Source organism: Engystomops pustulosus, chromosome 1 (assembly GCF_040894005.1).
Source record: "Engystomops pustulosus chromosome 1, aEngPut4.maternal, whole genome shotgun sequence".
Lineage (NCBI taxonomy): Eukaryota > Metazoa > Chordata > Amphibia > Anura > Leptodactylidae > Engystomops > Engystomops pustulosus.
The window spans coordinates 130528797-130553192 of NC_092411.1; the positions used below are offsets into that span (position 1 = coordinate 130528797).

The 24396-nt window shown below is 40.3% G+C and overlaps 1 long non-coding RNA gene across 1 annotated transcript in view; it reads right to left on the reverse strand.

Moving 5' to 3' along the window:
- The window catches only part of LOC140087150 (uncharacterized), a 113552-nt gene that overhangs the window by 77269 nt on the left and 11887 nt on the right, over positions 1–24396 (reverse strand). The window contains exon 2 of the long non-coding RNA XR_011849987.1: positions 22182–22353. This is a non-coding gene — a long non-coding RNA (uncharacterized lncRNA). The remainder of the gene's footprint in view (positions 1–22181; positions 22354–24396) is intronic.

Here is a 24396-nt window from a genome sequence, read left to right on the forward strand (position 1 = left end):
TAGGGCTAAGAAATATTAGGGCTTATTTACCAAGGGTGGAGCTGCTGACTTTCGTTAAACTGCTTGTTATTTTGCGCACTCAATTTGTGTCGCAATCGATCGGATTGTGGTTCAGCTGTGCTGGCTTTCAGAAGTTGGGGGGCGTACCGTCAGACAATCCGATTAAGACTTGCGCGGGATTTAACATTCAAATTGTTTTACAAGACAATACACTTACAAGCACTAGGAAGAAGAATGTGAACTCTGATGGCCCTGAATGGGGAAAGCGACGCATGCAGGATATCGGGCGTTCTTAGTGAATGGCGACAGAGTGTTTTTTCGGCGGACAATGCACTTTTGGGAAACTTCATCGGACAGGTAAGTAAATGGGCCCCATTGTCTCCCTTCTGCCCTCCAAGAAGGGACTCCTTGCATCATAAATCACTATTTTGGCACTGTGGTCAGTCCGTGAAATTTGGCAAGTGCATAATCTATGATTCAAGGACAGACCATGGTCCTGTGCTCTTATGTGATTTTTCAAAACTATCTCATATGTAACAAACGCTGCAAACTGGAACTTAACTCTGCATGTCAAATTCAGTTCCGGTTTGCAGCGTTCGAGCCAGGAGATCCAGGCAGCACTCATTGCGAGTGTCATGGAAGTTCAGCGCATCCCACCCGCAAGTGTGGATGGGGCCCTAAACACAAGGGGGTACATTCCATGTACATATGACTTGCAAGTGTAGCAGAGGCAGTTTACCCAAACAGACATATTCCAGTGTGAAAACCATATGGGCTCGTGTGGGTCGTTCCTGGGCTGCTGTTCAGTTCCAGTTTAGCCCTGCTGCTGATAAATACATATTATGGGTCCCACTTTTTTCCAACAGCTGACTGATAATAACACCTTGTTGATATTATTTATCAGTATATTCATTCATTCAGAAGCAATGAATGGCGCAATGCCACGATTCCAAGTGTGTGAAGAAATTCCTGGAAGAAAATAAAGCAATAGTGCTGGACTGGCCAAGCAATTCACCAGACTAAAATCCCATAGAATATTTGTGTAGCATTGTGAAGAGACATCTTGGCAAAATGGACTGTACATCCAAAGAGGAACAAGCAAAATCGCTGTCCGCACCAGGTGTAGACTAAAACATATTCAGTTTATTAGGATATCCATTAAAAAATAGTATAAAAGGAAAACTGGTTTTTGTAAATAGTAAAATATTGCGGCAGTGCATCATGGAACATCACTGGGGAAAAAGCAGTGTAAATACCTACGCGTTTTGGGCGTAAGAAACGCCCTCAGTCATGGCTGGTTTGTGTGACTGAAGCATGAATATGTAGCTACATATGTACATACTCATGCTTCAGTCACACACAAACCAGCCATGAGTAAGGGCGTTTCTTACTCTCGATCTCTCAATGTCCTAAAGCAGTGATCTGCACAGAAAATTTGGACTACAGTCGGTGAGCTGAAAACACACTTTTTATAGTTTTATCTTTGTACATCCAAAGAACTGTGATATACAAGTGTGGTTCCATGATGAAGAATTGAAGAATTCATGCAAAAACTTGGTAGAATCAATGCCAAAACACATTGAAAATCTCATATCTGCTAAAGGGAGACATATTTCTTACTAAAACTAGTATGTAACAGTGCAATATGACATGCTATTATTAAATATTCAAAAACATGTGTTTTTTTGCTTAGTCCCAATTAATTTGCATATCAATGTAAATCTGTCCAGGGTCTTGTGATAGATACGCAGGTGGACAAGCCATTAGCACTGCACAGATCCTATTACTCTCTGTTATAACAACAGCTTACGCACCTGCCTGTCCATCACAAGACCATGGACAGATTTCTATCCACTGGAAGTAAAAACAGAAGCTTTCTACAGCGGGGCAGTAAGCAGAGATTTAGAAAACCGTGAGGAATTAATACAGAAAGTATATTGGAAAATTGAATAATTCTTCCTTACACAAACAATATCAATTATTTTCTGAAAGTGGACAACCCCTTTCCATAGAGTCCATATAGAGTGAGGGTTATGGGCTACCACTAATATTGTCACATTGGGAATGTTGTTCGTAGACAATGTTTATTTCATCAAATGATACAAATAGCAGCAAGCAAACAGCAGCTACAATTCACAAAAGGGGTTGTTCTGGGTCATATACGTGGGAGCACAAAAATCTTTTAAATGCTTAGGGCCTTTGAAGGTCTTGGACCAGTTCTCGACCAACCCATCTCATAATCAATTTCTTCATAACTAAATGTCATGTTGGTAAAACAGCCATTTCGAAGGCGCTTTATTTACAATATGTTATGGATAATTATCAATCTATACAGATTTCAGTAGATGTAACCTAAAATAGAGCCTAAATCTGTATTGTTCTAGTTTTGGAAAAGAATAAAAGAGCTCATAAAAATACACATTGATATTAGAGAGATGCTTGCCCTTTTGATATAACAGGAAAGCTTGAAATGGAAAGTATGCAGTATAAAGGAAGGGTGTGGTATGAACTTACATAAGGAAGCAACAGGTTGCTAGGAATCATTTTCAAGGCAATTGGAAATGCTAGCCTCGAAAAAGCACTTAATGCAGGGGTGCCAGTGCAGCTCATCTCCACTTATTAGAATAAATGATGAGTTAGTATGCCAAGATTTATCTAGAACTTGTGTTGAAGATGACAGCCGACATTGTAGCTTTCGTCCCAGTCTCTTTTTCTGTCCCCAGAATGCGGATTAGGAGGTTTTGGATTTTTCTTTGTCTTTATGTGTCATAGTGTGAACTGTGCTTTATGTTGCTGGCTGTATTGAGACTAATTACACCTCATCCAGTTTCTCTGCAGTTCTGCTGTGGCTAAGCAACAGTTACCATGCTGTGATAGACAGGTCTCTGTTCCAGTCAGCTGTGGCTCAGGCTCTCTGGCTACCTATATCTCTATTGTTTCTGTTTGGCTCATGCTATACTTATGAATTTATGGTGATCTGATTCTGGATTTTATTTTGTGACATTCCCTATGTACTGTATCTGCTATCTCAGCTGTGACCTGAGCTGCTTGTTATGGTTCTGTGTTATTTGTTTGGGAGTCTTGATTCAAGTTCCCACTTTGGCGTAGGTAGGGAACCTGGACTAGTTACTGTCCTGACTGTCAGTCCTAAGTCCTGATTCCCCATTACAGTAATATCTCTTTATAGATTTGTATAGCAAACACGGTGATAGATAAACCTATTAATAACATTTAACCCCGTAAGGACGCAGGGTTTTTTCGCTCATTTCTCGCTCTCCACCTTCAAAAATCCATAACTTTTTCATTTTTATGTGTACAGACCTGTGTGAGGGCTTATTTTGTGCGTAACAAATTTTGATTTCCTGTAATGTTATTTATTTTAACATGGCGTGTACTGCGAAGCTGAAAAAAAATTCCAAATGTGGAAAAATTGAAAAAAAACGCATGTGCGTCACATTCTTGTGGGCTCAGTTTTTACGACTTTGACTGTGCGCTCCAAATAATATGTCAGCTTTATTCTTTGGTTCGGTGCGATCGCGGTGATACCAAATTTATATAGGTTTTATTGTGTTTTAATACATTTTCAAAAATTAAACGAATGTGTACAAAAAAGAAAAAAACATTTTTGCCATCTTCTGCAGCTAATAAATTTTTCATACTTTGGCGCACGGAGCTGTTTGAGGTGTCATTTTTTACGAAATGAGCCGACATTTTCATTGCTACCATTTTGAAGTCTGTGCGACATTTTGATCATTTTTTATTCCATTTTTTATGTGATGTAAAATGGTGTAAAAGTTTCGGACATTTGGGCGCCATTTCCCGCCTCGGAGGTCACCGCCGGCCGAAATCGTTTTTATATTTTGATAGATCGGGCATTTTGGGATGCGGCGATACCTAATGTGTCTATGATTTTTACTGTTTATTATGTTTTATATCAGTTCTAGCGAAAGGGGGGTGATTTGAATTTTTAATATTTTATTAATTTTTTTTACTTTTTAAACTTTTTTTTTTCACTATTTCTTAGACCATCTAGGGTACATTAACCCTAGATAGTCAGATCGTTCCTACCATATACTGCAATACTTCTGTATTGCAATATATGGCATTTTTGCAGCTCATTCATTACAATGAGCCACTGGCTGATTGTAACGAATCTACAGAAGCCATTAAGCCATTAAGCCACCATGGCAACCGATCTCTCTCCCCCCCCCCCCCATGACGTTCAGGGGCGCGGCGATTGGAATAAAGATGTCGGCGCCCGCGCCGCCATCTTTTAAATGCCGCCAGCGACTTTGCCGGCGGCAATCAAAGGGTTAATAGCCGCGATCGGTAACCCTTGCTTCTCTGATTGATCCTACCATATAATGCCATACTACAGTATGGCAGTATATGGGGATTTTCCTCCTCATTCATTAGAATGTGTAAACGCACATTGTAATGAAATGGTTAAAATGAGACAGCCTCGGGTCTTCCGAAGACCTCAGGTTGTCATGGCAGCAGATTGCTGCTCCCCAATTACGTCATATGCGACGTCACATCTTTTTGAAGCCGCCGTCAGCGATCGACGGGGTAACACCCGCGATCGGTGCTAGGAGGGCTAGCTAGGGTATATCTGCTGTGAAACTGGGAAACAGCTCCTCCATGTGACCTTTTCAAATATATGAATAACTCCCCTCACTCAGGATTGGCTGTAGAGGAGCTGGGGGGAATCGCTAAGCCAAGTGATGGGTGTTTTTATATATTTGAAATGGTCACATGAAGGAGCAGTTTCCCAAGGGTGGGGGGGGAAACTGCTCCTTGCCAGCCACTCCCAGTGGACGAGTGCCTAGTCACACAGCAGATGCTAATGAAAGGTACAATATAACATCTTTTGTTCTGGAAAACGTATTTTTTATACAAAAACACTTTGGCAGTGTATGTACTATACTCTGTGGGGACTGGGGAAGTGCTATAAATTGGTCTCCTGGTGACAGGTTCCCTTTAATGATAGGGTCAATAGCAGTTCTCATCATTGAATATCCTACGACATATGGCCACATATTTCTCTCTGTCCATTAAATACTTTAAAGAATACATATGGAAGTGTTGTCATTCATTGGTATATGAAGTGGCCCTGAGTGCTGGGGTGTCCCCTCTTGACTTGATAGTGCCGGTACATCATTGCAGCCTGGGTTGCAGCTGCTAAAGGTTGCTCATGACGATACAGTCTTATTTAAAATATATACCATCCTGGTCCAGATATCTATTGCAATAAAAAGTACAAATTTAGTAGTGCCAACAGTGTAATATTGAGGAGTAAAAGAATTTTTTTTAGCTGAAGAAGGATTATGGATGAACATTAGGGCCTATGGCTGTTACATTACATGGTCTCCTGAAAGCGTGACATGTCGTACCTCAAACTGCCTGTGTTTTAGCAGGTGTTTGCCTTAGGGGCTTGATTCAAATGAACAAAAAACATCAAATAGCTCAAATATCAGACTGGTTATTTACCAGTCAGTGAGTAACACACTACCCACTTTTCTAACACATTTCCATGCATATTTAATATCATGCTAATATATTACACATAAAAATGAAAACATATTGTAGTATAGTACCCTTTGTTTATATTAGTTATTGCTTAGCAAATAGAGCAGAATATACACATTTCTAAAATGTAATATAACACAAAATAAAGAATTGTACATTAAAGGGTTGTACACTATGGGAGTAGCTAGTAGAAGACAGTTCAGTTTGTACTATATGGGCCGTCCAACTGCACTGTAGACACAAAATTATACCCTGTACAATGGCGGATCTTCATATAAGTGGTATAGGCGAACAGTTGGGGCCCTATATGAAGATGTTCATCAGTCAAAGCAGCGGTCTTCAACTTAAAAAACAAACTTTATACTGTACTTACTTCCATCTTCTCCTCTTCCCTGCCAGCATGCATACACTATGATGCGGTGGTGTCCCGGCTGTGTGACATCAGAGTGTATGTATGCAGGTAGCAAAAGAAGAAGGAGCCAGAAGCAAGTATAGACGGTTTTTTTTTCAAGGGGGCTCTAATGTGCCGAGTCATAATGCCCACCTCTGGCTTCTGCCAGGAGTCACTTCAGCGGCTCTAAAGTAAACTACTTTAGAGGGAGAGGTGAACTGGACAGTTTGGGCTGCGGTGGGGTCACTATTCCGAGGGGGTTCAGCTGCAGAGCACACAGAGGATGGGCCAGCCAGGTGTTGCAGTCCAGGTCTCCTACACTGTCTGGAAGATCTGGTCTAGTGGGTAGTCGGGATGGATGGTTTCATGCCATAAGGAAATGTGAATGGCTTTCCCAAATAGATGAGTTATAAGAGCATGTTTTAAGATCAACATTAAATTACTTTTCACAACAGTACAAGATTAAGTATATAGTGTAGCACTTAAGTCCTAAAATCTGGGCACATGTTGGTTTGGACGCTGAGGAGGACCTAGTTGTGTGAACAGCCCAGGGCACATGGGAAGCTTAATCTGCCACTGACTATACAGCAGATGAGTGTCTGATTAATATAGTAGGAGTTTAAGTGCAGGCACCACAGCAATCATTAGAAACGTGCCCGCAAGTCACCTGAAGACTCTCATATGAAATGAGCATTGAAGCACTTAGATTCACAAGTGCTTGACTACTGCTGTGTTCACGTCTACCATGGTTGCAGGACATAGTTGTTGTTATAGTAGGGAACACCTGTTCTCTATTCATTAGTTGGCAGTTAAAGGGATTAGGCCCACATTCTTGTAATCATTGGCATTACAATTAGTTGAACACCAGTGTTTTGAATTTGTTAGCTGATCAAATCTTTGAAGAAGCACAAAAGAAGTTGTGTGAACGTCCATGGCATCACCATTTCCACCAATAAATGCAAGCTATGTAGGGATTTATGCTGTATGCCATTATGATATGTTCATCATAATACAGTAGCAATGATCTGCAGTAGCAGAGGTTAGGTCAATAACTGGGAATAAGCACTCTAGAGAACATCTGTTCAATCTGTTCATCTGTTCAATAAGGGTGAACATATCATAGCACAGATTGTTGAATAAATGTAATCTCCGATTCTGTATACACCTGGATTCTAACAACTTGGACAATCAGCTGCGTGCCCCCACAAAAATGTAAGCAGACCATAACATGGTCTTATTATGGGGTCAGTGTGTGGCTCCTTCCCATGGGTAAGGGCATATGTGCTTTTAGGTGATTCTAATACTAACATCATGATGTGATAAGCTATATTGCCCGTAGGATGATTTAGTATAATACACTTTTTACATTCTTTTTTACTTGAATCCTGTGCATATTTGACATCTTTTTTTACTGCCCATTGTTTGTATCAGTATTTTTTATACTTTAGTGAATATGATGTCCTTTTACAATCTGTAACTAAATGACATTCAATGTGCCCACACTGTATTGTGCCAGGCAATTTTTTCCTGTGCATTGGTGCCCAATATAAATGTACTTTTATGATTGTTTACAATAAAAACTGTTTTTTTTATTCTACATGATTATTTTCTGGTGGAATGAATCTTTTTTTGGTTTAGCCACAAAAAAAGTAAGCAGACCATAACATGGTCATATTATTTGCTGTCCTATACCTGTTTTTTTTTTGATCAGTTCAATTACTAGCTGAGATGGGTCACAGAAACTGACTGTGATTAGTTGAGCAGCTCATCCCGGAAACACACACATTTATTCCTAGGGTGTAATGGGTCACCCAGTAACAGCAGTGCACCAAGGACATGCAGCTTGGCAATACAGGAGCTCGAAGGAGCTGTAAACACAGTTTTATTATGTCTTTTTAAATTTTATTAACATCATTTTGTCACCACATAATGGTGACACCACATAATCCATAATTTGACAAGGTTTACATAACACACAAATTAGTGAATAAATCATTGAATAAAGTTTGGGAGCTGTTTTGTGATATTTTCAGGGGGACTATCTTAATGAGACTGAGGTTGTACTACATAAAACCTGTCCGTCATTATATTTACAGTTATTTTACTATATCTACAGAGGCTTACTAGGAGTCTTATCAGAACAAGCTGTACATGAGTGCTTCAAAGCAGAAGCGGGATACTGATAGAAGGCTTAGGCATCCTGCCAAGATCTTGCAAAAAGCAGCTGTTTTACAGTTAAGAGATTGTTAAATATATTATTTGAGACTTATGTCTCATCAGTTCTTCCTTTTTTCAATGTGTACAACCAATTGTAGTTAAAAACTCATCAAACAAGCATCTTTCAGAATGAATGGAATCTGCTGATGACAGCTACCTAATGTAGGAGGGCTTTTTGTGGATAAATTAGATGGATATAGTGTGGAGTGATTAATACATAGGAATTTAGGTAAATACAGTAGTTTCCATTTATTTTATAGAGCATTTCTACCCAAAACATACATATTACCAGTAAATAGAATCTTCAACATGTCTTTGTTTGCCAAGTTCTCACAAACTGAAGTCATTCATTTCTATGTGGGGAAGCCAGGTCACAGCCAAAGTAGGCTTGTGAACTCTAAACTATCATTATGGACAATGATTAAGAGGGAAAATAGATTGTCTATTTTATGTCATCAAGGCCTAATTATGAAATTGTTACGTATAAATTATGGCTCCTCTGTTTTCTGGCGGAGAAATCACATGAATCTCCCCGTCCTCCCCAGTTTCTGGATAGAAGGGGAGCGAGACGGACAGGAAGTGTGGCAGGTGAAGGCTGGGGTTGTCAGAAAAATCAGTGGGGACTAAACAAACAACTCTGCCTGTTCCAATCTGGTCTACAGGTAAGAACTAGTTGAGTTAGCTCCCATATTCACTTGGAGGTCAGAGCCTCTTAATGGATATGGGTGCAGGACAGCCAGTGGTCCATATGTTCACTTGACTGCAGTGCTATCTGAGAGTACTTGGTACTTAAAGTTTCTTATTGATAGTACTAGCAGTAGATGTGTAGTGAAGTGTATGGCATTAAGATTCTGTACAAATCTTGGTCATGTGCCTTCAGATGCTATGTATATGGATGTACAGGCAGTCCTCGGGTTACATAAAAGATAGGTTCTATAGGTTTGATCTAAAAGGGGATGTCCACTTTCTGGATATAATTGATATGTTTTGTGTAAAGAAAAGTTTTACACATTTCCAATATACTTCTGTATCAATTCACCATGGTTTTCTACAGCTCTGCTTGATGTCTTGCTATAGAAAACTTCTATGTTTACTTCCACTAAATAGAAATATGTCCATAGTCTTGTGATGGACACACTGGTGCATGAGCCATTTTATCACAAAGCTTTTATTAATCTCTGTTATACTAACCTGCTCATCCACCTGCTTGTCCATCAAGATCATGGACAGAATTCTATCCAGTGGAAGTAAACATAGAAGCTTTCTATAGCAGGACAGCAAGAAGAGATCTAGAGGAATTGATAGAAAGTGTATTGGAAAACTGCATAAGTAAAAACAGGTATATTTAGTAATTTTAACTCCTGCTAAATTATTTTTTGGTCTTTGTGACAATTGAGTTTAAAAAATATATGGGTTGACAAGAAAACAAGGATTTACAACTTATTGCTAACACCTTAAAGTTTGTCAATGCAGCCTTGGATTTAAGTTCATTAAATTACCAGCATCCAAAAAGATTCATCAGAGGTCACAGTGGGCATAGAGTTCTGTCTATAACTGAGGTCGTCAGTAAGTCAGATGTTCTTAAGTAGGGAACTACCTATATATCTCTAAGTATTTACAGATACTGAACTTCACAGAGTCTTTATGATTCTATATTAAGGAGTTGTACAGTTAGCATACACTGCTGTAAATCTCTGTGAACAAGATAATACAATATGTATTTAACTTTTGTGTAAAAACAGCAGGCAGAAACAAGAACGGCTAATGTATTTATAATCAATAGTTCATTATAAAATATTCTTTCTTAAAATAATAAAAGTATTTTAGAAATGTGCAATCTTTTTTAGTACACAATCACCACTTTACACATGATCTTCATCATTTTACTTGGTCACTAATCTTTCACATAAAAAGAGTAGCTGTAAATAACCTGCTGCTTTTCAAACTGTGCTTGTCATGAGGTTTATGGTACAAAACATGGTTTGCTGTAGGCTACCCTGGCTTGTTCCTGTGGTAAGAGACCACAGCTGCAGAATGGGCAATGTGTATATGCAACACATCAACAGATGGAAAGTCTGGACACAGAGTACTCTGTCTGACCATAATATAGTAGTCAGCAAAATTGTCACATTTTTATCAATAGAACATACGACTGTGGGAGATAAGAAACAGAGACAACGCCCATAGCAATGTATGCTCTTCTGTATTCACACCGGATCATGAGAACACATAGGTGTAGTTTTATTAAAACTCCAGTCTCTTAATATAAAGTGATCTGTAATGCAATGGACTAATTAATTAAAAGGTACACACTTTACAGTACATTGAGAACACATTTGGGCAACCTCTGCACCACTGTTGCAAATGTATTCCAGGAGATAGCATAGATTGTTTCCCAAGTTTATACCAGTTTCTGACATAAATTATAGTAAATCCACAATACCACCTTCTAACTCTAACACTTTTTAAATAAGCATGTAAAATTGAGGCAACTTCTTGATGATGAAAACTGGGTAAAATAAACAAATAAATCTCCACAGGGGCTGTTTATTGGTTGAAATCACCAATTTATCAACCATTGCTGCCACTGTTTCTTTCTTACATTAAAACAAGGAATGTTAAAAAAATCAATAGAAAAAGTTTTGATTAAAAAAAAAACAAGGATACAGTACATACAGCTAAAACTACACAAGTCATTAAATGGATGGAGCACTGTTGCATGAGGAGGTATAAAACAGAGGAACCTTAAAGCCTTATTCACACACTTAAAGGAAACCTGTCACCAGGAGACCCATTTTTAGCACTGCCCCAGTCCCCACAGAGCATAGTACATACACTGCCAAAGTGTTTTTGTATAAAATATAGGTTTTACAGAAAAAAAAGATATGTTATATGTACCTTTCATTAGCATCTGCTGTGTGGCTAGGCACTCGTCCCCTGGGAGTGGCTGGAAAGGAGCAGTTTCCCCCCCACCCTTGGAAAACTGGTGGTATATGAATAACTCCCCTCACTCGGGATTGGCTGTAGAGGAGCAGGAGGCGTCGCTAAGCCAAGTGATGGGTGTTTTCATATATTTGAAAAGGACACATGGAGGAGCTGTTTCCCAAGGGTGGGAGGGAAACTGCTCCTTTCCAGCCATATAATGCTAATCACATATTTGTTGACCAGAAATTGAAATATATGATTTATGACCAGTTTTTCTTTGTATAATTTTGCCATTTCCTTAAGTAGCCATTTTAAAGCACATGGCTGGAGTCACATGTGAGCTGGAGTCCTAATGTCTGGGTCAATTAACATTCTATTGAAGGGACAGAAGAAACCAATTAACCTTTCTATTGATGGGGACAGGAAAATCACAAAGAGGACTGGGAGCAGTTGATCTATGGATCAGGTGCTAATTACATTATCTTAAAAGACAAAGTTAACTTCCCCTAAGCACAGAACGCAAGAAGGGGCCTCGTAACCCATCATTTATTGTACCCATAATTCAACTTTATGTTATATTATTTGGAATCAGAGATAGCATATTTAGCTTGGATAGACCCTCCTTTATACTCTTCCCATGCCTCTTATCAGCATTCAGAACTTAAGGTCATGTGACCAGGGTGATGTTATCCAAGGTCCTTTTCGCAGTTACATTTGCAACATCTACCACATGTATGCATCACATGAAATCACTGCATGCCTCTATGGACTTTAAAATGTAATATGCAGGACTCAGTGTGATTGGACACACATAATATCCCGTGGAAGTCTGGATTTGGAATGAAAAACTTTGAGTGGAAAACCAAATTTCATGCTGATTCAGCTTCAGTGGATGTGTCTCACAATGGGTCTGAGGACTTCATCCCGGTAACTAAATGCAGTCAGGGAATCTCTGGCTAGCACATGGAGGACTGTGTGGCCCTACAACCATTACAGACCCACTGCCAAACTGTCATGCTGAAGCATGTTGTAGGCAGCTGATCATTCTCCATGTTGTCTCCAGACTATGACATGTGCTCAGTGTGAACCTGCCCTCACACGTGAAGAACACAGGGCAACGATATTGAATCTGTCAATCCTTCATGAATGCATTCCTTGATAATCTTGGCAATAGCACATATACTATATATGTAGCTACATGTGAAATTTGCCTGATTACAGTATGTCTGTTATGCCAGCCACAAACTAAAAAAAGGGAATAATGCAACACGTAAATGGTATAACACACTTCTTTTAATAGAAATATTCTAGTGTCACAAAACATTTTCAGGGTGGATATGCATTCTTATCGTCTGCTATTACCTTACAAGGCATTAAATAGGTCAACCTGACATTAAGAGGTGGCGATTGGAGGCTTTATAGCAGAGTGTGCCGACAGAAGCCTCTCCTCAGTGCAAGACATATAAAAGCCTGCATACAGTGTACAAAAAAAACCATGAAGGAATCCCAGACTATGAGAAATAAGATTTTCTGGTCTGATGAGACAAAGATTGAACTTTTTGGTGTTAATTCTACGCAATATGTGTGGACAAAACCATGCACTGCCCATCAATATATACAAAATACAATCATGGTGAAACATCATGCTATGTGGGTATTTTACAGCTCCAGGGAAAGGACCACTAATTGCAATTGAAGGAAAGATGAATGTGACCAAGTACAGAGAGCTCAATAACCAAGCAGTGGCTCCAGAACACAAATTGTGATCTTTCTTGACTGGCACAAGAATACTTATGTCTGTACTAGCTCAAAAGGTTCTGAATATTTATGACCATGTGATATTTCAGTTTTTCTTAATAAATCAGCAAAAATATCTACATATCAGTTTTTTCTGTCAAGGTGGGGTACAGAGTCTACATCAATGAGCAAAATAAAAGAACTTTTTGATCTCAATTCGCTGAGTGAAAATTTTAAAGGGGTCTGAATATTTTCCATACCCAATGTAATTTTTTTAAAAGCCCGGATAACCCCTTTAACCCATTTTGATAACTTGTATTTAGAGTTAGGATTGTCCCAAGAGTTGGCCCATTGTCCCCTGGCACTGTCCATCACTATTATGCCCCCATTAGTTTACAGAAGCAGGCATTCCCCTCTGCCCACAGCCACTTGTCTTATTAGTGTATATCATGCATGGATAAAGAATCAGATGGGAGTGTCCCTGTAAACCATCATGGACACAGCAGAGATGGGTGGTGTGGGACAACGGAAACGCTGAAGCGCAGGTATTCGATTTTTATTATAAAGAGAAAAATGTTTAACGGCTCACCTCCATCCAAACTCACTGTAGAAATACATATTCCATGTCATTAGGTAACTAGCATATTAAGCCTGCAGTTCACATTTATCCTGTATGCCATGACTAAGAGTTTTTGTTACATAAAAAGTTATGGCTAGTTGTTAAGGGTTTAAATAAAATCTACCATGAAGCATTATAAACCAGGGACACTTACCCAAAGCACTGTGACAGTGGTAATATTCTTATATTTGTCATCTATGGCCTCCTTCCTTTTAAAATAAACTTTTAAAATTATATTATGATCCAGTCCATGTTTGTGATTTACTATGGGAACTTTCACTGAAAATCATATATTAACAAGTATGATAAGTAAATCTCAGCAGCTCAAATGCATAATCAATCACAAATGATATTCTGTCAAGAACAATTCCGTAAAACTTATAACAAAAATGCAATTTTCCTGGCATTACACTTTTCAGCAATGTTAAGCAGAAAAACATCTGTTTTATTAGTTTCTTACTTGGACTGGACTCTATATCCGGTATTCTATATTCTTATTCTGATACTAGGCAATTTGGTAAAATATCCATGTTTCTTGAGCTGACTTAATGAAAGAATTAAAGAAAACTTTTATGCTAAACATACTTTTATTAGAATTTTTGATACATTCATATTTACATGAAACAATTTATATTTAATTAGAAAATGCAGTTTCCCTTTTAGTACCAAGCCCAATAATCTGAATGGGGCCCCCTTCCATCTTAGAAAATATACATATTTTGGCCACTTTGCCACAAAGGTTTTTATAACGCTGCCACATATTTGCCACACTTATTTAGATGATGTAATGCTTACAAAGGTTCATAAAGTTACTATTGTAGTGTAGGCACCTCTGAGAAAGGTTAGGTTTATCTGAAAAATGGATGATGCTGGGGAGTAATGTGACCGCTTCCTTCATAGCTTGGTCATGGTGCCTGATCATGTCCGATATCCTTCACATAAATGCAGCAGAGGCACACTGAAGAGGACAGAGAGGTGGAACGCACCCGCACAGCAAAGAAAATGTCTGCCGAGGGTATGCATGTGCCGACATCGTCCCTCCATGTTTGCAGAGCACATCTGATCAACTGCTCATTATATACTCTTATATAAATCCATCAACACTTATAAAAGGACATACCGTAAATAGATATTATCTCAAATGAAGAATAATGCACAACTGACTCTACAACACCATTATTTATTTACCAAAATGACCCGCAATGAATAAATTGTTTGTAGAACCACCTTTACCAGAAATTGTATTGCATGTAATGTAATATATTAAACTGACTGTACAGAATGTAACTTATCATATATCGGCTGTATCGCTCAAAAACTTAAAAAAAACCGCATTGCTGAACAAATAAGTTAAATTTCGAATGTCAATTTAAAAAAAATTATCTAGTGCTACATATCATTTTCATACTATTCATAATGGTGAGACTTCAGGACTAAAATTTGCCAGCATTGAAGTGGTCTCTTTCCCACTGAGAGGAGGAGATAAGAGACACTTCCTTCTTAATAGGAAAGGTTTCTGGATTCTATTACTAAATAGTGTCGCTTTGCAAAGTACAAATGGGAGAAATTACCTGACTTTAATTTATTAATGTTTTTACACTGTATTTGATTAGGTATACAGTATATTGCTAAAAAAAAAAGTGATGTTTCCTTCCCTCCCATTTTTGGGCATGTATATACCTTTACCTATACTTGTATCAGTATTTATGATTAAGAGTCGGAATGACTTGAAACACGTAAGATCTGTAGATCCATTAATCTCTAATATGTCATTGTGTTTGTTGTTGGTTTTATAAAGAAGAAGTAAAGAAACAGCTTTTACAAGTTATACCAGTGGACTTGCTGGTTCATTCTTTGCAAATTTCTATGCTTGGATGTGCTGTCGGCACTTGAGCCTTTTGAACCATGCATGGCCAGGTGAGCTGAATTATTTTCCTAAGTTTTTGCTTTACCAGAAATGGTGAACGTTGCTGGACAGCCATTTTCAGGTCTCTCCAGAGATGCTCAATTGGGTTAAGGTCAGGGCTCTGGCTGGACCAGTCAAGAATGGTCACAGTCACAGAGTTGTTCTGCAGTCACTGCTTTGCTATTTTATCTGTGTGCTTAGGGTCATTGTTTTCCTGGAAGATGAACCTTTAGCCCAGTCTGAGATCCAGAGCTCTCTGGAAGAGGTTTTGATCCAGAATATCTCTGTACTTAGCCGTATTCATCTTTCCTTTATTTGCAACCAGTTGTCTGGTCTCCGCAACTGGAAAACACCCCCATAGCATGAGGCTGCAACCACCACAATGTTTCATTGTAGGGATTGTATTTGTCAGGTGATAAACAGTGCCGGGTTTTCTCCACACATACCGGTTAGCACCAGTCCCAGAATGGGCCAGATGTGGAGAAGTCTATTCTAAATGGCGATGATTGATAAATTTACCTGTTTATCCTGGAATATAAGGGGCTTGGGATCAGCTAGAAAGAGGAAGGCTGTATTTGATTGTATTAAAGAACGCTCAGCAAAGGTTGTAGGATTACAGGAGACACATCTCTCAAAAGAAACGGCACACTTAGTTTGCAGGGGGGGGGGGTTCACTAAGGGATACCATGCTTTTCACACCAGTTACTCCAGGGGAGTAAATTTGCTCATACATAGGGGGCTACCCTTTACATGCTACTCTACATTTACTGATCGGGAGGGAAGATATGTGGGAGTACATGGCCAGATCTATAGGTGGGAATGTGTGCTGGTGGTGATGTATGATCCTCCTCCATATACTAGTGGGCCCCTAAGGGACTTACTGGAGGAATTAGCTAAGCTACCAGCTGTACCCGTGATAGTAATGGGGTATTTTAATGTGGTACTTTGCGAGGGAAAGGACAGATTGGCTTCGGGGGGGAGGGGAGGGAGTAATGACTTGACGTCATTTGGGCGGCTATGTAAGGAGGTTGGACTACATGACTTATGGCGGGAACGGAATGAGAATGTGCAACAATATTCATGTGTATCTTCTACGTATGGGTCTCTGTCAAGGATTGATATGGTCTTGGGGTCTGAATCTGTAATACCGGTGGTGCTAGACATTCAATATCTGCCGAGGCAACTATCGGATCATGCTCCTATACTTTTATCGGGGCTGGAGAATGAACGCCTTCTGTCTGCAGGTGATTAACTGTATGTCAGTTAAAGATAGAGTAAAGGAGTATATAGAGTTTAATCAGGGCTCGGTACCGAGAGTAGTACTTTGGGACGCGATGAAAATTTTCCTACAAGGGGCTTTGGCTATGGAAATAAAACAGGTTAAGGATAGATCAAGACAACTGGGGCAGGAACTGCAGGTGAAAGTGGTGGAGACGGAGGAGAGCTATGTCCGGCACGGGACAGTAGAGACGCGGGAAGAATGGGTAGTGGCTCAAAAGCGGTATACGGAACATTTATTAGATCAGGCAGATAACAAATGTATGTTTTTGAAAGAACAGTATTACGAAGAGGGGGAGCAGACTGGTAGACTGCTGGCTAGAATGGCACAAGCCCAAAAGGAACATCCTTATGTTTATAAGTTGAAAGATATGGGTGGTAATCTGGTAAGTGACACCAAAGGGGTTTTGGAGACATTTAGTGATTTTTATAGGCAGTTGTATGCAACACCGGCGGATTATACTACGGAATAGTTAGGGGATTTTCTGAGGGGGATTGACATGCCAGTACTGGGAATGGAGGCAAGGGAGTTATTGGAGTCCCCAATCACCTTGGAAGAGCTGGAAGCAGCAGTGGGAAGTATGGCAAGAGATAAAGCCCCTGGGATGGATGGACTCCCGGTGGAGGTATATAAGGAATTTGGAGATATATGGTTGCCGCAATGGTGGGAGACACTGAAAGAATGCTTTGAAGGTGGGAGTGTCCCGACATCGTGTTATGAAGCCTTGATAGTAGTGCTCTTAAAGGAATGTAAGGATGCACAATTACCCGACTCCTATAGACCGGTGTCACTATTAACATCGGACATTAAAATCCTAGCCAAAGTTTTAGCCAATAGACTGGGCTTAGTGATAGGAACAGTAGTCCACAGGGATCAATCAGGCTTTATCCCGACTAAATCCACAGCGATTAATATGAGAAGGCTTTTCCTGAACCTACAGGCAAGAAGGGAGGAGCGGGAGGAGTCTGTAATAGTCTCTTTAGATGCTGCTAAAGCCTTCGACAGTATAGAATGGAATTATATGTGGGCTGTCTTGGCAAAGGTGGGTGTTGGACCGAACTTTATTAAATGGGTCCGCTTACTCAATCAGGCACCAGTAGCATGTGTACGGGTGAATGGGGTCATCTCGGAACAGTTCTTCTTACAAAGGGGTACGTGACAGGGGTGCCCTTTATCGCCCTTGCTATTTGCTCTAGCCATGGAGCCATTAGCTTGCTGGATCCGACAGCATGATGGAATTCAAGGCTTTCGTACAGTGATGGGGAAGAGAGAGTAGCATTATATGCGGATGACGTATTGTTGTTCCTCTCCAGGGTTCAACAGTCACTACCAACGGTGATGGAAGTCATCAAGAGATTTGGGGAGTACTCCGGGCTACGCATTAACTGGTCAAAGTCTGCTATATTGCCAATCAATCAACAATTGCAGATAGGGGAGGAGGAAATCCCAGTAGTGGAAGAGTTTAAGTACCTGGGTGTTAGGATTACTAGAAGGGTTTCCGATCATATTGACCTGAATGTGGCTCCAGTACTGTCAAATATGCGAGCCAGGATAAGAGTGTGGAAAAAACTACCTCTTTCTCCTCTGGGGCGGGCTAATCTTATCAAAATGACCTTAATGCCACAATTACTATACGTACTGTACAACTCCCCGGTATGGATACCAAAATATTGGTTTCAGAGAATTCATGGGCAATTCAGGGAATTGATCTGGAAACAAGGGGCTCCTCGTATCAAACTTACAAAACTGCAGTTACCTAAATTTAAAGGGGTATTGGCGGTGCCGGATTCATGGGCCTATTATTTAGCAGCCCAATGTCAGCACTTTGGAGGATGGGCTCTAGGGGGGAGAGATTCAGGGTGCCCGTTGGTAGTCAGGCACTTTGGGGGGACATTGTCACCGGTGTCGCTACTGGAGACAGGGAAGTTAGGGAACAGTGCAAGGCAATATCCAACCCTGGCATTGATGAACAAGGTGTGACGGACTTACAAACAAATAGTGGGGGTGGGGACCTGGACCAAGTATACGCCTCTGTGGAATAATCCGTATTTGGGAGAGGTATTCATGTTAGATGACACAAGACGGTGGGAACAGAAAAGGGTTAAATACTTATATCAATTATATGTAGACTCTATATTGAAATCGTTTCAGCAGCTGGAGGAGGAGTTTGAGGTTCCCAGGCAGATGTTCTACCAATATCTACAATTGAGGCACAGCTTGCAGTCGCAGTTTGAGTCAGGGGAAGTAGAGATTTCTCCACTAGGAGTGATGAATGGGGTGGTTCAGGCTAAATCCATGAGAGGACTAATTTCTTTATTATATGGAGAAATATTGGACAAGGTGCTGGGGGACCAGATGAATGGGACACGGCAGAAGTGGGAAAGGGATGTGGGTGAGTTGGAAGAGGAGGAGTGGGAGGAGGCACTAGAATCCCCCTGTAAACTATCGCTGACCATGGCGCAGAGGCGGCCACAGTTATTCTTGGTTCATAGAGCTTATCGTACTCCAGTCCTGTTGAGGAAAAAGGGGATCCATAGTGAGGCTAGGTGTCCGCGATGTTTAATGGATGAGGCTGACATCATACACATGTTTTGGTCATGTCCGGCACTGAGAGTCCTATGGGACAGGGCTAATAGACTGCTGGAAAGAGTGTTTGGTGTGACAGTGGGGTCTGACCCAAAGGTGTGTGTACTGGGCTGTGTGGGGAAACTGGAGAGTACCAGGGCACAATAACAGGCGATAGCCAAAATCCTATATCAAGTGCGGAAGACAATAGCAACACACTGGCTGGATACTGCGCCTCCTGGTATATCAGAAGTTAAGAGAATGGTAAATGTCACAATTTGTATGGAAATGGGGGTTTACCTCAAACTTAATGCATTAGGGAAGTTCGAAAAGCAGTGGAGTAAATGGTTGGATTGCCCAAGACTAGGGTCAGAAGAGTTGCTCAGAAGGTGGAGACAGGTGTGCCCAGGGGGACTGTTAGGGGGCAGGCAGGAATTGGCATAACGTGGGGGCAGGTTGTGTGGTACGGCAAAAAGTGAGTTTAATCCTAGACTAGGAGGGACCGGACCGCTGGGTGGGGGAGGAAAAGGTTTGTTAAGGAAGGGAGGGGAGGGGTTGGTTTATGGTTATGGTCATGAGCTGTAATTTGTATATTGAAATCTGTACTAATATACATGTTTTTCCTTCAAAATGAATGTTAATTTATATGCTTTAATAAAGACCATCTGATTTAAAAAAAAGAATTAACAACAATCTGAATTCTTATAGTCTGGGAGTCCTTTTTGTGTTTTTTTGCAACTGGAACCAACCATAAAGCTTCTGACTATGGTTGGATTCTTCTCATAAATATTTTCTCTTGCCTGCACAATGCACTGCTCTCTACCTCCTTCCCTTTTGCCCCTGCATTACAAGACCAGCTCAGACACAGGCACTTCCTTCCAGCAGGCAGCAGTGTGCAGAGACTTGCTCTACTAGCTACAGGCAAGATGAGGTCTTTAACCGGGAGGGGTGGCATATAGCAGAGCTAACTCTCTGCGTGTTATAGGCGAGTTAGGTGAGCTGAGTGTGACATTATATCCATCTCATGGATATGATCATCTCTCTCTTTTTCTATGTGTCAGATACTAATTTTCAGAAGCTAAATAAAAGTGTAGATAAGCCCTGTACCCTGATAATCTGAGCAATGAGCATTTCAAAGCACAGAAGAATCATGAAGTGTCTTTTTATAGAGTCCCCGCTGACACCCAGAAATTATAGGAGCTAAAACAGCAATAAAGTTGAGTAAAGTTGTAAAGTAGAGAGTTAAATAGTGTAAACATCACTAGGAGATTAAAATTTGAGAACTTTTTTTATGTGCAAGACCTTTAAAGTCTATAGGGAATGGAAGATGAATGAAGACATTCCTCGGTTTTTAATTTCCATTACTCTCTCATTAAACAGAGAGTATAACGCAAAGCCCAGATGTAGGTCTGAAGTGGGCCCTGTATGTAGTTACTATATAAAACTGTACCGTAGTGATTGCAATTGTGTGAGGGATGAATTTACAGTATTAAAAATGTTTTTTTTTTTTTGTTAAATATCAAAATCCACTACTGAATTTATTCCCAAAACTAAATCAGTTAGCCATTTAAGAAAACTACATAAAGCCACATCTGTTCTCAAATAAAATCTCTAACACTAGTTTAATCTATTTTCATAAAAGCTATGATTATTATTTTCTCATTTTATATTTAGTTCGTATACAATAAAACTATAATGAATTTGTTTTACAAGTATGAAAAAGGCTTGTAACCAAATTCTCACAGCTCATAAGTATATAACAATGAAACAGAAAGTTAACATTGGACATAAATTCTTGACATTACATAAAACTATCATAGAACAATTCTAATGTGACTTTGAAAGTTATTTTTCCGTACTCTGCAGCCCTTCACATCCATATATCTATCTTACCTATGATCTATCTAGCTGTAGATGAACATGTCCACTTAAAGGACACCTGTCATCAGGTCTCTGCCACTAGTCCTGTCACCTCTACCTGTTGGAGCAGCTCACAAGGATCCCATCCCAGCCTTTATCTAGTTATTTCATACATTATTCATTGTAAAATCATCTATTCTTTATCATGTAAATGAGGCTGGTCACATGGTCAGAGGCAGTGATGTCACCCCTGTTACCCCTCCCCTCTCCTCCCCCTGCTCATGTCTGTGTGTAATGTATAGTAAAGCATGGCTAGTGTGTGTATGTCATCTGCTGACATGCTGCATCCTCCTAATATACAGGTGAGAGACACAGACATCAGCTACACATGAATCTGACATGTTCTGCTGTAACATGGCTGCTGCCTGGAGCTGCTGTATCTCTCCTAAACACACACACATGCACACACAGACTGCCGGGGGCGTGGCCACCAGCATCAGGAAGCACATCATTATACAGCCTCACATCATTATACAGGCTGTCAGTCATGCACTGGGGGTGTGGCTGTGCCTCCCACTCATGATTAGAGTGGACAGCTTGAATATGCTAATGCTTCATTGGACATTTCACAGGTCATTTGCATACAGCTTTAGGACCTCATTGCTTAGGTTTACAGGCATGTAGAGGGACAATGAAGGGATAGAGGCAATGCTCTCTAATGGCAGTTTATGAAAATATATTTAGTTTAGGGGGGTTATTTTGCATGACGGGTTCTCTTTAAAGAGAACCTGTCACAAGGAACCCCCCTACAAAACACACACAGTAGTTTCTAGATGTCTTTATACATGTTCTTATGATGGCTCTATCCATGGGATTAGAGCCATCATTCTTCTAAAAAAATACTTTAATTCATGTCTTCTGTTCCAATCATGGAGGCAGAGAGCTGCAGTATACAGTCTGTAAGCCCCACCCTCCCCATTAACATTTACTCATAAATGAGAAAGACATGTGACTCTCTTCAAATAGCCAGGTCTCTTTCAGCCCTGACCTTTCTGAGGGATTAAACATGCCCATTAAAAAGCAGTGCAACCATCCATAAATTGTTCCTCCTCATGTCTATAAACTTTCACATTCTGTTCCCAAATTTAATCACCTTATGTGGGTCCAATCTTTTTTTTTTTTCCTCAGTGCTAAGTCTGGCATATTCATAAGTCTCACAGTTGCATCTTCAATATGAGGGAAGGGGAATAAGGATTTCTCTTCACCGAGTCACACACAGCCAAGGTCTCTCTCAACTCCTTCATTCCCCCTTCTTTGGGAATTTTCTGCGGAGAGACACACACAGTCAATGTCTCCCTTAATCCCACATTCCCCCCTCCCTCAAGAATTCTCTTCAGTGAGTCACACGCAGCCAGTGTCTCTTATTATTGAGGGAGCAGAAGAATGAGGGAGCTGGGCAAAGAGAGAACACATCCATTCTGACTTTATTGTAGATCTGAGCTATGGATTTTTATACTAAAAAAGCATAGGGAATACTAAAAAGAGCTTTGTGAAAACCTGATGACAGATTCCCTTTCATATTTTAAAACTGACTTTTTTTCTTCTTCTACATGATCTACATTGATCAGGTCTTCCATCGCATATCACCGCTGTAATTCACAAACCATCCTTATATTATTACAGAAAGGAGCTGTAAAATAAAGACAATTTTTGCTTTTTCTGTATAGCAGAACTTCGACCCACTATGGCTCCATTCAGGTGAAATAAAATTACCCAAACTACAAGAAACCCCCACTTATTTATTGCAAAGTGGTAGCACAACAATTTATGTAATTTATTGCCCCTTGCTTTGTCACAGCTTTCAATCTCATCGGTGTCCTGAGGACAAAAATACATTAGTAAGAAGCAGAAGAAATGTTGAATACTATTGTAGCTTCCCTCCAGTGTCCCCTGAACAGTTAGTATTGCAAGGTCCAGAGCAGGAGCTGAACTAGCTTGGACTACAGAAGGAGGCCTCAAGTCCAGTCTGTTGAACTCTGTGCTGGGGTGATGGCCTGAGTGCCAACAAAAATGACTGCGAGCGCCATCTCTGGCACCTATGCCATAGATTTGTCACCACTGACGTAGGGGGTCCCAGCACTAGCAAAGTGGTTTTTATTTAAATGGTAAACCCCTAGAAGAAAAAAAATTAACCCCACATTTTGTTACATGTGGAATAATGCAGTTATATACTGCATCCTCACAAACTGTACATGTATGTGGGAGTAATCACATGGCGATCAAACTGGCATGAAAGCATATCTTAATAGAATACCTGTCCCTATTATGGGATAACACATAAATAAAGAAGTAGGGAATGAATGAAAGAATGGCAGTTGAAATGTTGCATTGGTGAATAGACACTCCATTGATTTTCATCTGTTCCCTGTGAAGTGCTGCAGTTTTTTTCTCCTTTATTTGGTACAAGCTATAACACCCGGCATTGCTTGGGATAGTAAATAACTGCTCTTAGCTATAACAAAATAGAATGGGTAAACAAAATAAGATTTTGTTTGTATCTCTCTTTCTGACCATCTCTGAACGTTTCTGTCTCTGTCTCCAACTGTCTCTGGCGCTGACCATCTCTGCCACTAACTAACTGTCTCAAAACCTAGTCTATGAAGTACTCTAAGTCACAGAGGGCGGCTGTGCAAAATTTGGTGATTGTAAACGGCAGTACAGATTTATTTAGCGGACATACATACATACATATACACACACTCAGCTTTATATATTAGGTATATTACACATATTGGGGCAGATTTACTTACCCGGTCCATTCGCGATCCAGCGGCGCGTTCTCTGCGGTGGTTTCGGGTCAGGCCGGGATTCACTAAGGTAGTTCCTCCGATGTCCACCAGTTGGCGCTGCTGCGCTGAAGTCCGCTGAAATGCACTCAAGTTCACCGGCCTATTCCTAGTGAAGGTAAGTGCAAGCTCCGCAACACTTTTTGTTTTTTAAATGCGGCGTTTTTTCCGAATCCGTCGGGTTTTCGTTCGGCCACGACCCCCCCCCCCCCCCCCGATTTCCTTCGCGTGCATGCCAGCACCGATGCGCCAAAATTCGATTGCGTGCGCCAAAATCCCGGGGCAATACAGGGAAAATCGCCGCAAATCGGAAATATTCGGGTAACACGTCGGGAAAACGCGAATCGGGCCCTTAGTAAATGACCCCCATTGAGTTGTGTACAGAATAAACTGCACATCCAAGATGGGGAATGACCACGATGTTTGTGAAGTATAAGGTGAAATGAACATATTTTACATATATTCTGCTGTGTACAGATTCCCTGTACATTTAAGATAGAGAATGAACAGGTTATATATTAT